Genomic DNA, 13301 nt, shown 5'->3' on the forward strand with positions numbered 1-13301 from the left:
GGGCCTTGGCTCCTCCCTCATGACTGGATCCTGGAACTTCCTAACTCACAGACCAGAGTCAGTAAGGATAGGCAACAACACCTCCTCCACGATCATCCTCAACAGCCCCCTACTAGACTCCTTATACACCTATGACTGTGTGGCCAAATTCCCCTCCAATTCAATTTTCAAGTTTGCTGATGACACCACCGTAGTGGGTTGGATCTCAAACAATGATGAGACTGAGTACAGGTATGAGATAGAGAATCTGGTGAACTACTGTGGCAACAATAATCTCTCCCTCAATGTCAACAAAACAAAGGAGATTGCCATGGACTTGGGGAAGTGTAAAGGAGAATGTGCCCCTGCCTACATCAATGGGGGCAAAGTAGAAAGGGTCAAGAGCTTCAAGTTTTTCAGTGTCCAGACCACCAATAACCTGCCCTGGTCCTCCCATGCCGAAACTATAATTAAGAAAGCCCACGAAAACCTTTACTTTCTCAGAAAACTGAGGAAATTTGGCATGTCAGCTACGACTCTCACCAACTTTTACAAATGCACCATAGAAAGCATTCTTTCAGTTTGGTATGGTTCCTGTTCTGCCTGAACTACAAAAGGTCATGAATGTAGTCCATTGTGCAAACCAGCCTCCCATCCATTGACTCTGTCGACACTTCCTGCTGCCTCAGCAAAGAAGCCAGCATAATTAAAGACCTCACACACCCCAGACATTCTCTCTTCCATCTTCTCCCCTTGGGAAAAAGACACAAAAGCCTGAGGTCATGTACCAAATGAGTCAAGAACAGCTTCTTCCTTGCTGTTGTCAGACTTTTGAATGGACTTACCTTGCATTAAGTTGATTGTTCTGTACCCTAATTATGACTGTAACACTATATTCTGCACTCTCTTGTTTCCTTCTCTATGAACAGTATGTTTTGTCTATATAGCGTGCAAGAAACAATACTTTTCACTGTAGAGCAATACATGTGACAATAATAAATCAAATCAAATTAAATCAAATTGCTTCTCAGCTTCAGGCTGTTTTACTGATCAAAACACAACTGATAGTTGGAGGAAGTGTGGATGGAAAGGAGATTTCTCTGTGTGGCACCTCATCTGCTCGCAGTGACAACCACGAAATTCATTTATTTAGAACTAAGTCGATGAAAATATGACATTGATGAACAATTATTCGGAAGTTGTTCATTTTCTTTAAGTAAGATGATTCTTGATTCACAGTTTTGACACTTAGTAAAATGTGTTTTGTTATTTCGGCTTTCAAATCGATTGGCATTGAATCTCGGGGAATCCATCCACAGGGGTCAATGGTTTTGGTTTCTCTATCAGTAGAAATCTGGATATCAGCAATGCCTGTTTCAATACAGCCACCAGAAATATTGAAATCATTGGGAACTACACTCCTCAATGTATAGTCTGTCCACCAGCCTTGGATCTCACTCAGTTGTCTTGTCACTTGGGCATCAACGTGGCACTGATTTCACTCAAGCAACATGAAATTTATCAATATCAAAACCTTGTTGTACCCCCTGTGTTATCTCGCCTTGACTCCCCATGTATTTAAAAGCACAGCTATCTCAAACTAGCTTGTAACTGTGGTGATACTGTCACTGGATTAGTAATCCAGAAACCCAGTGTGATGCTCTGGGAAAGTGTGTTTGAATCCTTCAGTGGCAGATGGTGACATTTGAATGAAGTAAAAGTCTATCCACGACCATGAAACCATTGTTGATTGTCATGAAGGAAAACCCCATTTGGTTCACAAATGTCCCTTAGGGAATTAAATCTGTCATTCTTACCTGGTCTGCCCACATGTGACTCTTAGGTGAACTTTTAGATGCCTCTGAAACAGCCTAACCAGCCACTCTGTCCAAGTGCAATGAGGGATGGGCAATAAATGCTGGCTCAGCCAGTGATGCCCACTTCCTCTATAAGAATAAATCTCTATGGCTTTGTTTCCACATGCATGCTTTGGTCCTTTCTCCAATACTGAGCCCATCAGTCTATTTGCTCTTTCTCATCCCCTTTTTTTCTATTTGTCCTTTACCCCTTTCCACCACCAGGCCTCCTATCTTTACCCTCTCCTCGGCACGCTCTAACCTCACAATCCCCAATTCTTCAGCATTCATCGGCTTCCCTGCTCTCCTGCTGTTGTCCCAAGCTTGACTCCTGAGATAACGCGACAGAGGCACAAACATACAAAACAAACTTAAAGAAGTTTTTTTTTATGGATACATTTATTACAATTTAAAAATTCTCTTATCCAGTAAAGTACTTAAGTCTTACCTTCTTTTTGTGATTTTCAATGGGAGTGCTCCCTCTTTTGCTCACAAATTAATTTAATATTAAGAGTGCTACATAGGTGAGTGTGGAGAAATTTGCTCAGTTCTTGGAGACAGAGATGTTTTGGGGGAAAGAAAGAGACCAGTCGACAGAAGTGGGACAGGCAGAGACTGAAAAGATTGCAGCTCACTTCATCCTGAGGAGGATTTCCAGAAAAAAAGAGTGTCCAATGATTTCAGCAATCACAAAACCATTAGGGCAGTACGGAGGCATGTTGTTAGCACTGCTGTCTCACAGAGCCAGGGTTCAATTCCAGCCTCGGGTTACTATCTGTGAGGAGTTTACACATTCTCTCCGTGTCTGTGTGGGTTTCCTCCAGGTGCTTTTTTTTCTCCCACAGTCCAAAGATGTACAGGTTAGGTTGATTGGCAATGCTGAACTGACCCTAGTGTCAGGGGGATTAGCAGGGTAAATAAGGGGATTATGGGAAGAGGGCCTGGGTGGGATTGTGGTCAGTGCAGACTCGATGGGCTGAATGGCCTTCTTTTGCACAGTGAGGATTCTCAGATCTATGACCACTGTGATGCCAGTTGGACCTGGCATTGACTGTATGATAAAGGAGAATTCAATTGTTTTGAAAAGTTATTGAATGGGACATCCACTGATTGGTGATGTACACATGAAGCCATTATTAGCCATGATAAATTGCCTCAGGGGAATTAACGGTGTAAATAGGTGGAATTATGTGAACAGGGCCTGCATGGGACTGTTGTCGCTGCAGGCTCAATGGGCTGAATGGCCTCCTTCTGCACTGTAAGGATTCTGTGATAACAGCTGAGATTTTCCAGCCACCCTGTGGCATATTTTCCAACAGTGGAGGTGGCTCATCATTGGCTACCAGTGGGATTTTCCAGTCCCGCTGAGGTCTATGATGTTTTGCATGGCTCACTTGCCACACTGCCAGGGAGTGTGCCACGGGGCATCATCACCTTCCCACCAGTGAGAAGGGTCGGCTCATTGAGTTCTGTTACACAATCTCATGCCTTGAAATAACTGGATTGTCGTCAATGAATTGCCTTCATTATTACATTCTTTATATTTTGGTGGGTAAGAAACTCACTGAGGTATTATTACCCACAGCTCTGTCATTCATTCAAATTCCATTAACTGAAAGACCAAAGCTACAAGTGGCTACAAGACTGATAGATTGGTGAATCAATCTAAATAAAGAACAACGAAATAAAACTGTGAAAATGAATCTGTTCACGACCTGTTCAGGAAACAGGATAAAAATGAAGAAAGTGTGGATTTTAAAATTTATCCACCTAAACTGTAAACAAATTAAAGGATTAACTCACAGGGCAGAAATATAGAATTGTAGGCATTTTCCTGGTGATAAGGACGGGATAATCCAATTAAACCTCAGGGTTAGTGTAAAAAGTTTGAGATAATTCTCATGCCCTTGGTTGAAGAGACATGCATTAAATTATTGAACCAAGAGCTATCCTATCAATCGCCAAGTTAAAATTCATGAAAGATGCATCGTTGTTATTGTTGTTCCTGCCTGGAAGCCTCTGGTCTCCTATTAATGGATAAACAGTGTAGCTAGGCATTAGAATTGGGTAGTTATGGATACTAGGGCATCAACCTTGTCTTCTGTCGACTGTTGACGTCTCTGTGAGCATGTATAAGAGGATTAGGGTAAGTGTCTCAAGAAGAAGAATGAACCTGTTGCTTCTTCCTCAGACTGTTGGGCCTAATGCACACTTCCAACCTTCTCTGTTTTAGAGTTTGGAGCACTGTTAAACAAGGTCCAGATTCTCCAACACAATAAGAAAGACAAAGTAAGCCGTGTCATGACATTTAGGCTCTGATGGGACTGATGCCCGAGATGGTGGTTTAGATTTAGAAAGAATCTTCCCGATGATGGGGGGAGTCCAGAATTAGAGTTCATAGTTTGAGGATAAGGAGGTCAACATTTTAGAATTGAGTTGAGGAGAATTTTATTCACCCAGAGAGCAATGAATGTGTGGAATTCACTACAGAAAGTAGTTGAGGCCAAAATGTTGCCTGATTTCAAGACAAAATTAGATGTAGATCATGGGGCTAAAGACATCAAGGGATATGGGGGGAGGGGAATTAGGAAATCAAATCTGATGATCAGCTATGATCATAATGAATGGTGGAGCAGGATTGAAGGGCCGAATGGCCTACTCATGCTTCTAGTTTCGATTTTGCTATGGTGACGGGATTCTGAGATGTGCATAGTCGGACGGGGTGTGGTGGGGCAGCGAGTGGGGGTGCGGATCTATAAATACATGGTCACCTCGGAATCCTTGGAATTGTAGAGATTCATGGAGATCCTAACCAGATGCAGCATTTAAATAACACACAGGAACAGAATGGGATGATTTTCAGCCAGAGCACAAACAAAGATTGCGAGATACAAGTGAGAGGAATTTGAAAGAGACGAAGTGATTAGCAGATGTGTGTTGGAGGTACTGAGCAAATGGAAAAACATATTAGAGTGAGAAGCAAGTGGACAATTGAAATTGAAATCGGGGGGTGAGGGGGGGAAGGTGGTGTAGTGGGATAATTGCTGGATTGGTAATCTGGAGAACCAGCTCTGGGGATTCAGGTTTGAATCCCTGTACGGCAGATGGTAATATTTGAATTCAGTAAAGGTCTAATGATGACCATTGCTATGACAGGACAATCCATCAACATCATCCTCATTGGATCAATGTTTGCTGGCCTTTCTGACTGGTACTTCTCCTAGTCAACATGCTAAATGTCTTGACCATCTCGGGGAGTTGATCTTCCTGATGTCCTTTAGGGAAGGAAATCTACTGTTCATATCTGGTCTGGGTATGTCTCCCGATCTACAGCAACTTGTTTGATTCCTAAACACCCTCTGAAATGGCCAAGTAAACCACTCAGGTCTGGGGCAATGAGGGATAGGCAGCCAATGATCCCCACATCCAATGAATGAATGAAAAAAATTGGTCACTGCATCCAAATTTAACTTGTCCTTTGATTAGATAATGGTCCTTGTGTACAAAATCTAACTTATCCTTTGATTGGATTGAATATTTCACACTGTTCTGTGTGAGAAAGTGTAAGAATCACACCCATTACTGAAGAAAACATGGAATGTCAAAACACCATTAATATATCAAGTCTACTGCTTCAATACACAGGAAGGATTCTATCCTATAATGGACATCACCTATTCTTACCCATTTGTGTTGCAGCAAATGTGCTCCATCAATAGCCCTATTCTAGTTTACGCGATGTGGAGATGTCAGCGTTGGACTGAGGTGGACACAGTGAGAAGTCTCACAACACTGGGTTAAAGTCCAACAGGTTTATCTGGTATTGTGAACTTTCGGAGCACTGCTCCTTCCTCAGGTGAATGGAGAGTTTGGTTCACAGACAGGGCATATATAGATACAGCCTCAATTGCAAGATAATGGTTGGATTGCTGGTTGGGATTGCTCTTTAAAACTTCCTCTACTGTCTGAACGGTAACTATTTTAAATGTGATCTATGCCTCTCCGTGCTGCCACTGCTGAAGAGCAGCTTGATGAACTTATGATACTCTCAGTGTGATGGCCAAAGGATGAAGCTGCATTGAATCCGATGATCTTGCACTTGGGTGAAATTTGAGGTGTCCTCTCTTTTCTGATGGTGGAATGAAAGGCACTCATTTGAGGCAGTGAGTAAGCAGCAAAGTGGTTGGTTTGAAATGAAATATATGATGGTTCTCAAGGCAAGATTCAGCAATTTTCTATCTCTGCTTATATGTAAACCTGCTCTACTTGCAAATTAACCAGTGACAGATCCAACTGGAGGAGTCTCCATCATCAACCAATCTCAACTTTTGTGGAGAACAGAATTAGGTCCCTACAGGAAAAGTGAGCAGAATACAAAGCCAGAGCCTTCACCTACCCCTCCAATAGTAGCTTCATCTGGAACACTAGCCATCAGATCTGCCAATCAAGATATGGTTTAACCACAAATATGAGATGACACCAACCTGACAGTGATCAACAGGTCTCCTTATAGAGCACACACTTGTTGGAGTGACAGGAGAACCCATTATCATCATCATCTTCATCAGATCAAAATCACAGCTTAACAGCCTCTGAATGAACTGGCAGTAATATTTTCTCTCACAGGTGCTCAGATTTCAGCCTGGTGTTTCTCAGTAAACTTCTGAATGTTATGAGAGGATGAGTTATCACAATGGATGTCTCAGCACTCTACACCAGCATCTCTCATGACGATGGCATTGCTGCAACTGCCTCAGTACTCAACGCCCACAACTGCCAGTTTCCAGATGCAATTTTACAACTCATCCACTTCATCCTGGACCACAATGTCTTCACCTTCAACAACCAGTTCTTCACCCACACATACTGAACAGCCATGGGGACCAAATGTGCATCTCAATATGCCAACATTTTCATGCATAGACACAAACAAGGCTTCTTCACCTCACAGGACCTTCAACCGATGCTATACACTAGATACGTCAATGACATTTTCTTCCTTTGGACTCATGGTGAACAATCATAGGAACAACTATATGATGACATCAGCAAGTTCCATCCCACCATCAGGCTCACCATGGACTACTCTCCAGAATCAGTTGCATTCTTGGACACATGCATCTCCATTAAGGATGGACACCTCAGTACCTCAATGTACCGCAAGCCCATGGATAATCTTATGATGCTCCACTTCTCCAGCTTCCACCCTAATCATCACCGTTTACATTCCCTGTTTTTTGTCTACGCCGGTCCAACAATTATGGCCACCCAACTGGTGGTGGCACGGTGTCACAGTGATTAGCACTGCCATCTCACTGTGCTAGGGACCCAAGATTGATACCTGGCCTTGGGTCACTGTCTTTGTGGAGTCTGCGCATTCTCCCCATGTCTGTGTGGGTTTCCTCCAGGTACTCCAGTTTACTCCCAACGTCCAAAGGTATGCATGTTAGGTTGATTTTCCATGCTAAATTCCTCCTTAGTGTCAGGAGGATTAGCTAGGGTAAACATGTGGGGTTATGGGGATAGGAGTTGGGTGGGATTGTGGTTGGTGCAAACTTTTTGGGCTGACTGACCTCCTTCTGCATTGTGGGATACAATGATTCCAGCCCACCTCCCCCTTCCCCTCACAGTATAGATCTTGTCCAATTTTCCTTGTTTTCAGATCTGACAAAGTTTCATCCAGACTCAGAATGTTGTCTCTGTTCTCTCTCCACAGAGGCTGTCAGACGTGTTGAGAATTTCCAGCATTTTCTGTTTTTGTTTTAGATTCCAGCATCCACACTATTTTGCCTTTACCAGCTCTTGAAATTTAAATCGGGCGAATGTTTAAAAACAAGCCATAAAGAAGCTAAAGGTTGTTCTCAAATTATGGGACACTCTTCCTTCTCTTTTATTTCTTGTTAATTTCCCCTCACTGGAAATATTATTTTTTTTGAACTGATCAGGTTGAGTTGATATAATCCTCCTTCAGGGCTCTGATCCTTCAACTCCCAACTCTCTAATTCTGGCCTCTTTGATGAAATCGGGACATTCAGAGAAAAACCTTCTTGCAGCTCATAGTGATGGACTTTGAATTAACCGCAGGAGACTCAGGGATAATTGTTTATTCATGATTCACACATGGAGGCCACTACCCCAGAGAATCCTCCAAAGCAGCACTCTCCTCTAATACAGCATTCAGCTCTAATACAGCTCGAACAGGGACAGCACTCCCATGTAGCTCTCTCCTCATACGTCACTGATACACACTGTTTGTGCAGTTAATCAGTACACAGAACATTGTTTAAAATTCCCACCTTATCTTCATTTATCCATTTACTGGAACAGATTTGAATATTTTTCCCCAATATTATCTTCAGATGTGTACGAGGGTGACATGCATAGTTTTAGTTAAATCATTAGCATCACAAGTAGGTTTACATCAACGCTGCAATGAGATTACTGTGAAAATCCCCTGGTTGCCACATTCCGGCGCCTGTTCGGGTACATTGAGGGAGAATTTAGTATGACCAATGCACTGAACCAGCATGTCTCTCAGACAGTGAGATGAAATTGGAGCACCCAGAGGGAACCCATGCAGACACGGGGAGAATGTGCAAACTCCACACCGACAGTGCCTGAGCCTGAAATCGGACCCAGGTCCTGATGCTCTGCAGCAGCAGCGCTAACCATTGTGCCACTGTGCCACCCATCAAGAAACCGCAGGTGGAGCAAAGTGATTCAGAATGTTGTGGAATTAACAAATGTCACAACCCAAAAATAGGCCATTTAGCCCATCAAGATAGTTTGCGCCACATGTGCCATCTAGTGTACACCCACTTATCACTAACTATACTCCTTAACATTCTCTTAGTCAGGCACCTACCTCATTCCCCGTGTCCCCCCACCCCCCACTTCCTGCCCCCACCAACACTGAAAGTAAACAATGACAATTGGATTATTTGAAACTTGCTTTTATTTAATTACAGTCTAGAAACCAGCAGTGCAGTTACATTATCATCATTTCTTGCTAAATACACTTTGTCGTCTAAAATAATTTCTTCAGAATGATTTTCTTTTTATTATTGAAGTTGAAATTCTTCAGACGATGGGGTACGAAGCATGATGTTCTTGCCCTTAGCTAAGCGCGTGTAGCCTCCCTCACCCCAGGATGCTCCCCAGCTAGAAAAGAAGGATACATGTTAATATCCAACACCAGTTGCATCAGATCCAAAATTCTGGGTGTACACTCAAGGTGGATACAGTGGGCGGAATTCTCCCAGCATGCCCATGCCAGGTTTGGTGACAGGTGGGAGTGGAGAATCTAGCGGGAATCAAAAAGTGGGAAAGCTGGGATACAACTCATTCGCTGCAGAGAATCACACTGGGATGAACAGCCAGAAAATTCCAGCTTCCAATTAGCCTTCAGGAGGGCCAAACTCAGGCCCACGTTCTTTAGTTCTTCCCCTTCATCAGATCATTTATTTCCAGGTCTCTTAGACAGCACCGACATCCTTGGGGCTACCATTGACCAGAAACTCAACTGGACTCGTGACATAAACACAACGGCTACAAGGGCAGATCAGAGGCTAGGAGTATTGTGGCGAGTAACTCACCTCCTGACTCCCCAAATGCTTTACACCATATTCAAGGTGCAAGTCAGGAGTATGATGGAATACTCCCCACTTGTCTGGATGGTGCAGCCCCAGTAACACTCAAGAAGTTCGACACCATCCAGTACAAAGCAGCCCTCTTGACTGGCACCCCATCCACAAACATCCACTCCCTCCACCACTGACGTTCAGTAGCAGCAGTGTGTACTATCTACAAGGTGCACTGCAGTAACCCACCACAGATCCTTAGACAGCACTTTCCAAACCCATGACCACTTCCATCTAGAAGGACAAGGGCAGCAGATACATGGGAACACCACAAGAGTTCGTGTCCCACTAACTTGATTGAGTTTTTGGAGGCAGTGACAAAGATGATTGATGAGGGTAGGACAGTGGATTTTGTCTACATGGACTTCAGTAAGGCCTTTGACAAGGTCCCTCATGGCAGACTGGTACAAAAAGTGAAGTTACACAGGATCAGAAGTGAGCTGGCAAGATGGATATAGAACTGATTCAGTCATAGAAGACTGAGTATAGCAGTGGAAGGATGTATTTCTGAATGGAGGGCTGTGACAAGTGGTATTCCTCAGGGATCAATTCTGGAACCTTTGCTGTTTGTAATACATATAAATGATTTGGAGGAAAACATAACTGGCTTGATTTGTATGTTTGTGGACGACACAATGGTTGGTGGATTTGAGGATAATGATGAGGGCTGTCAGAGGATACAGCAGGACATAGATCGGTTGGAGACTTGGACGGATAGCTGGCTCATGGAGTTTCATGCAAACAAGTATGAGGTAATGCATTTTGGAAAGCCTGATAGTGATAGGAAATGTACAGTAAATGGCAGAATACTCACCCACCCCACACCCCCCCACCCCCTTCCTACCACTGGGAAACTCGCAGCAGGAGTGCGCCATCAACTGGAAGACCTCACCCATGATGTATTGGCCTCAATTATTTTCTGTGGTAGAGAGTTCCACAGGTTTCCCAATCTCTGGGTAAACAAATGTCTCCTCAGCTCAGTCCTAAATGGTTTACCCCATAATCTGAAAGAGTTTGATGCCTGGTTTTGGACTCCCTCACCATCAGGAACACTCTCCCTACATCTACCCTGCCAAATCCTGCTGTGTGCCTCTATGCCTGAGGACTCTCAGATTCAGGAACTTCTGTAAACACATTTTGGAAATGTTAAGTTAATCAAATCAGCTGACTTGCATTGAACAGATATGGTTTAATGTAATAGGGACCTACCTGGTTTGATTAATGCCAGATTCAGGAAATATTATAGGTTTCATCAATTTCTTCCTGCTTCTCCTGTTCAAAATCCAACAATGCCTGGCCTGTCTCATTTGCCTGAGCAGCTTTCATTGCATCCGTGGACAAATCAGCAAACTCCCATTGTGTCTGGTAGAAAGGATTGCATGTTAACTATGAGAATTACCCGTGTGGTTGTAATGATATAAAAGCACCAGTCACTCAAGAGGGATTGGGTAAACATGTTATGGGTTCATTCATTAAGACAAGGCACATAGAAACATTGATCCAGGAATACAAAGCTTGACAACACCAGAGCAGCAGAGTCAATTGCTGTGTGCTCTGTTCAACATCAAAAGTGAAACAGATTGCAGCATGACATCACTGGAGAGAAGTTTGTCATGCTATAATCCTTTAAAGGCATGTTACAACATGACTATTTCTACAAGGTATGGAAAGTGAAAAAGATGACACAGTGCTATCGCAACTGCCTCACAGTGCCAAGGACCTGGGTTTGATTCCTGGCTTGGGTCACTGTGTGGAGTCTACACATTCTCCCTATATCTGTGGGGTTTTACCCCAGGTGCTCCAGTTTCCTCCCACGCTTTGAAAGTCTCCAAAGATGTGTGATAGATTGATTGGCTAAGCTATATTGACCCATAGTAACCCAGTATGTGGATGGCAAGGGGGTAAATAATTGGGGTGATGTGGATAGGGCTTGGGTGGGATTGCTGTCAGTGCAAACATGATGGACTGAATGGCTTTGTTCTGCTGACAACTCTGTTGAACAGGATGAACTGAAGACAGTCAGTGCACCATGTGTACTAACTATAGCTTTGTTTGGTAGGATATGAACCTTAATTTTCAGTGCTGTGGCGTTGCATGTTTTGGAAGACACAATACGGTAAGCCTGAATTGCACCCATGGTTCTTATATTCATTGGAGCAGTCAATGATGAGGAGGGGGGAGAGGAGGGAAGGAACACACATCCCTCTTTCTGCTCATAAAGCCATTGGCACCCTGTCATCGTTGCCGGGCAGCACTTTTTAAACTAAGTGGGTTGCCGAATTCTTTTCTCCCAAGGGGGCAAAAAATACTCACCCCCACCCCGACCAGCCAACATCCACTCCCACCCCGAGCCTTGGTAAAATTCAGCCCAGGCACTATTGAGGTTCCATGCGTCATACAAGAACTCTCTTCCCTTTATCATTGAACTTTGAATACAATACCATTGACCACATGATTTCATTACTTTGTGCTATTAAAAAATCAAACTGTAAATCAGCTTTGATTATTATATTTCCTCATCTAGACATCTGAGAATCTGCCAGGCATCCAAAGCGTTGGATCAGAACATTGGTATTGGAAAATTCAGAAGCTCCTGAATGTATCTGAACCCTTATTAATCTCCAAAATATATGTTTCCCTGTTCCCTGTCTGAATCCCGAAAATCCCAATTGCCTGCTGCTGTGCTCAGTATCGCCGCCTATTGGCACTTAGAGGAACTGCACCCACAAATTTTTCCTCTTGCTATTTCCCACAGCTCCATCCCTCAAAACATCAAAAATGTTGCAAGTTTGTTATGGCAGAAATGAATAATTGATGGAGTCGGGAAAAAACACAACAAAGTCAATCAAATCAGCTGACTTGCATTGAACAGACATGGTTTAATGTCGTCGGTTCGATTGATGAGTGTCCACCGCTTGGGACACATTAGAAATTCCATCAATTTCTTCCAGTTTCTCCAATTCAAAATCCAACAATGCCTGGCCTGTCTCATTTGCCTGTTCAGGTTTCATTGCATCCTTGCACAGATCAGCAAACTCTCTTTTTGTCTGGTAGAAAGGATTGTACGTTAACTACGAGAATTACACGTGTGGTTGTAACGGTATAAAAGCTCCAATCCCTCAAAACGCATTGGGTAAACATGTTCTGGGTTCATTCATTAAGACTAGGCACATCGGAATACTTATCCAGTAACACAACGCTTGACAACACCAGAGCAGCAGAGTCAACTGCTGTGTGCTCAGTTGAAGATCAAAATTGAAACAGATTGCAGCATGACATCACTGGAGAGAAGTTTCTCATGCTATAATTAAAGGCACGTTACAACATGACTACTTCTACAAAATATGGAAAGCAAAAAAGGTGGCACAATGCACAGTGGTTATCACTACTGCCTCACAGTGCCAGGGACTTGGGTTGAATTCCCGGCTTAGGTCACTGTCTGCGTGTAGTCTGCATGTTCTCCCTCAACGTGCTTTGGTTTCTCCCGGATGAACCAGTTTCCTCCCACGCTCCGAAAGTCTCCAAAGATATGTGTGATAGATTGACTGGCCATGCTAAATTGACCCTTAGTCTCCTGGTATGCAAAGGTTGGTTGACTAATGGGGTAAGTAAGTGGGGTGATGGGGATTGGGCTTGGGTGGGATTGATGTCATTGCAGACATGATGGGCCGAATGTCCTCTTTCTGCTGATAGTCCCATTGAAGTTTATGAACTGAAGACTGTCAGTGTAGAGTATGCAGTGAGTGTACCATTGCTTGGTAGGGATATGATTCAGTTTCCATGCCGTGGACTCACATGTATTGGAAGGTACGATATGGTAAGCCTG

This window comes from Carcharhinus amblyrhynchos, chromosome 26 (assembly GCF_965287045.1).
Source record: "Carcharhinus amblyrhynchos chromosome 26, sCarAmb.v2.hapA, whole genome shotgun sequence".
NCBI classification, from domain to species: domain Eukaryota; kingdom Metazoa; phylum Chordata; class Chondrichthyes; order Carcharhiniformes; family Carcharhinidae; genus Carcharhinus; species Carcharhinus amblyrhynchos.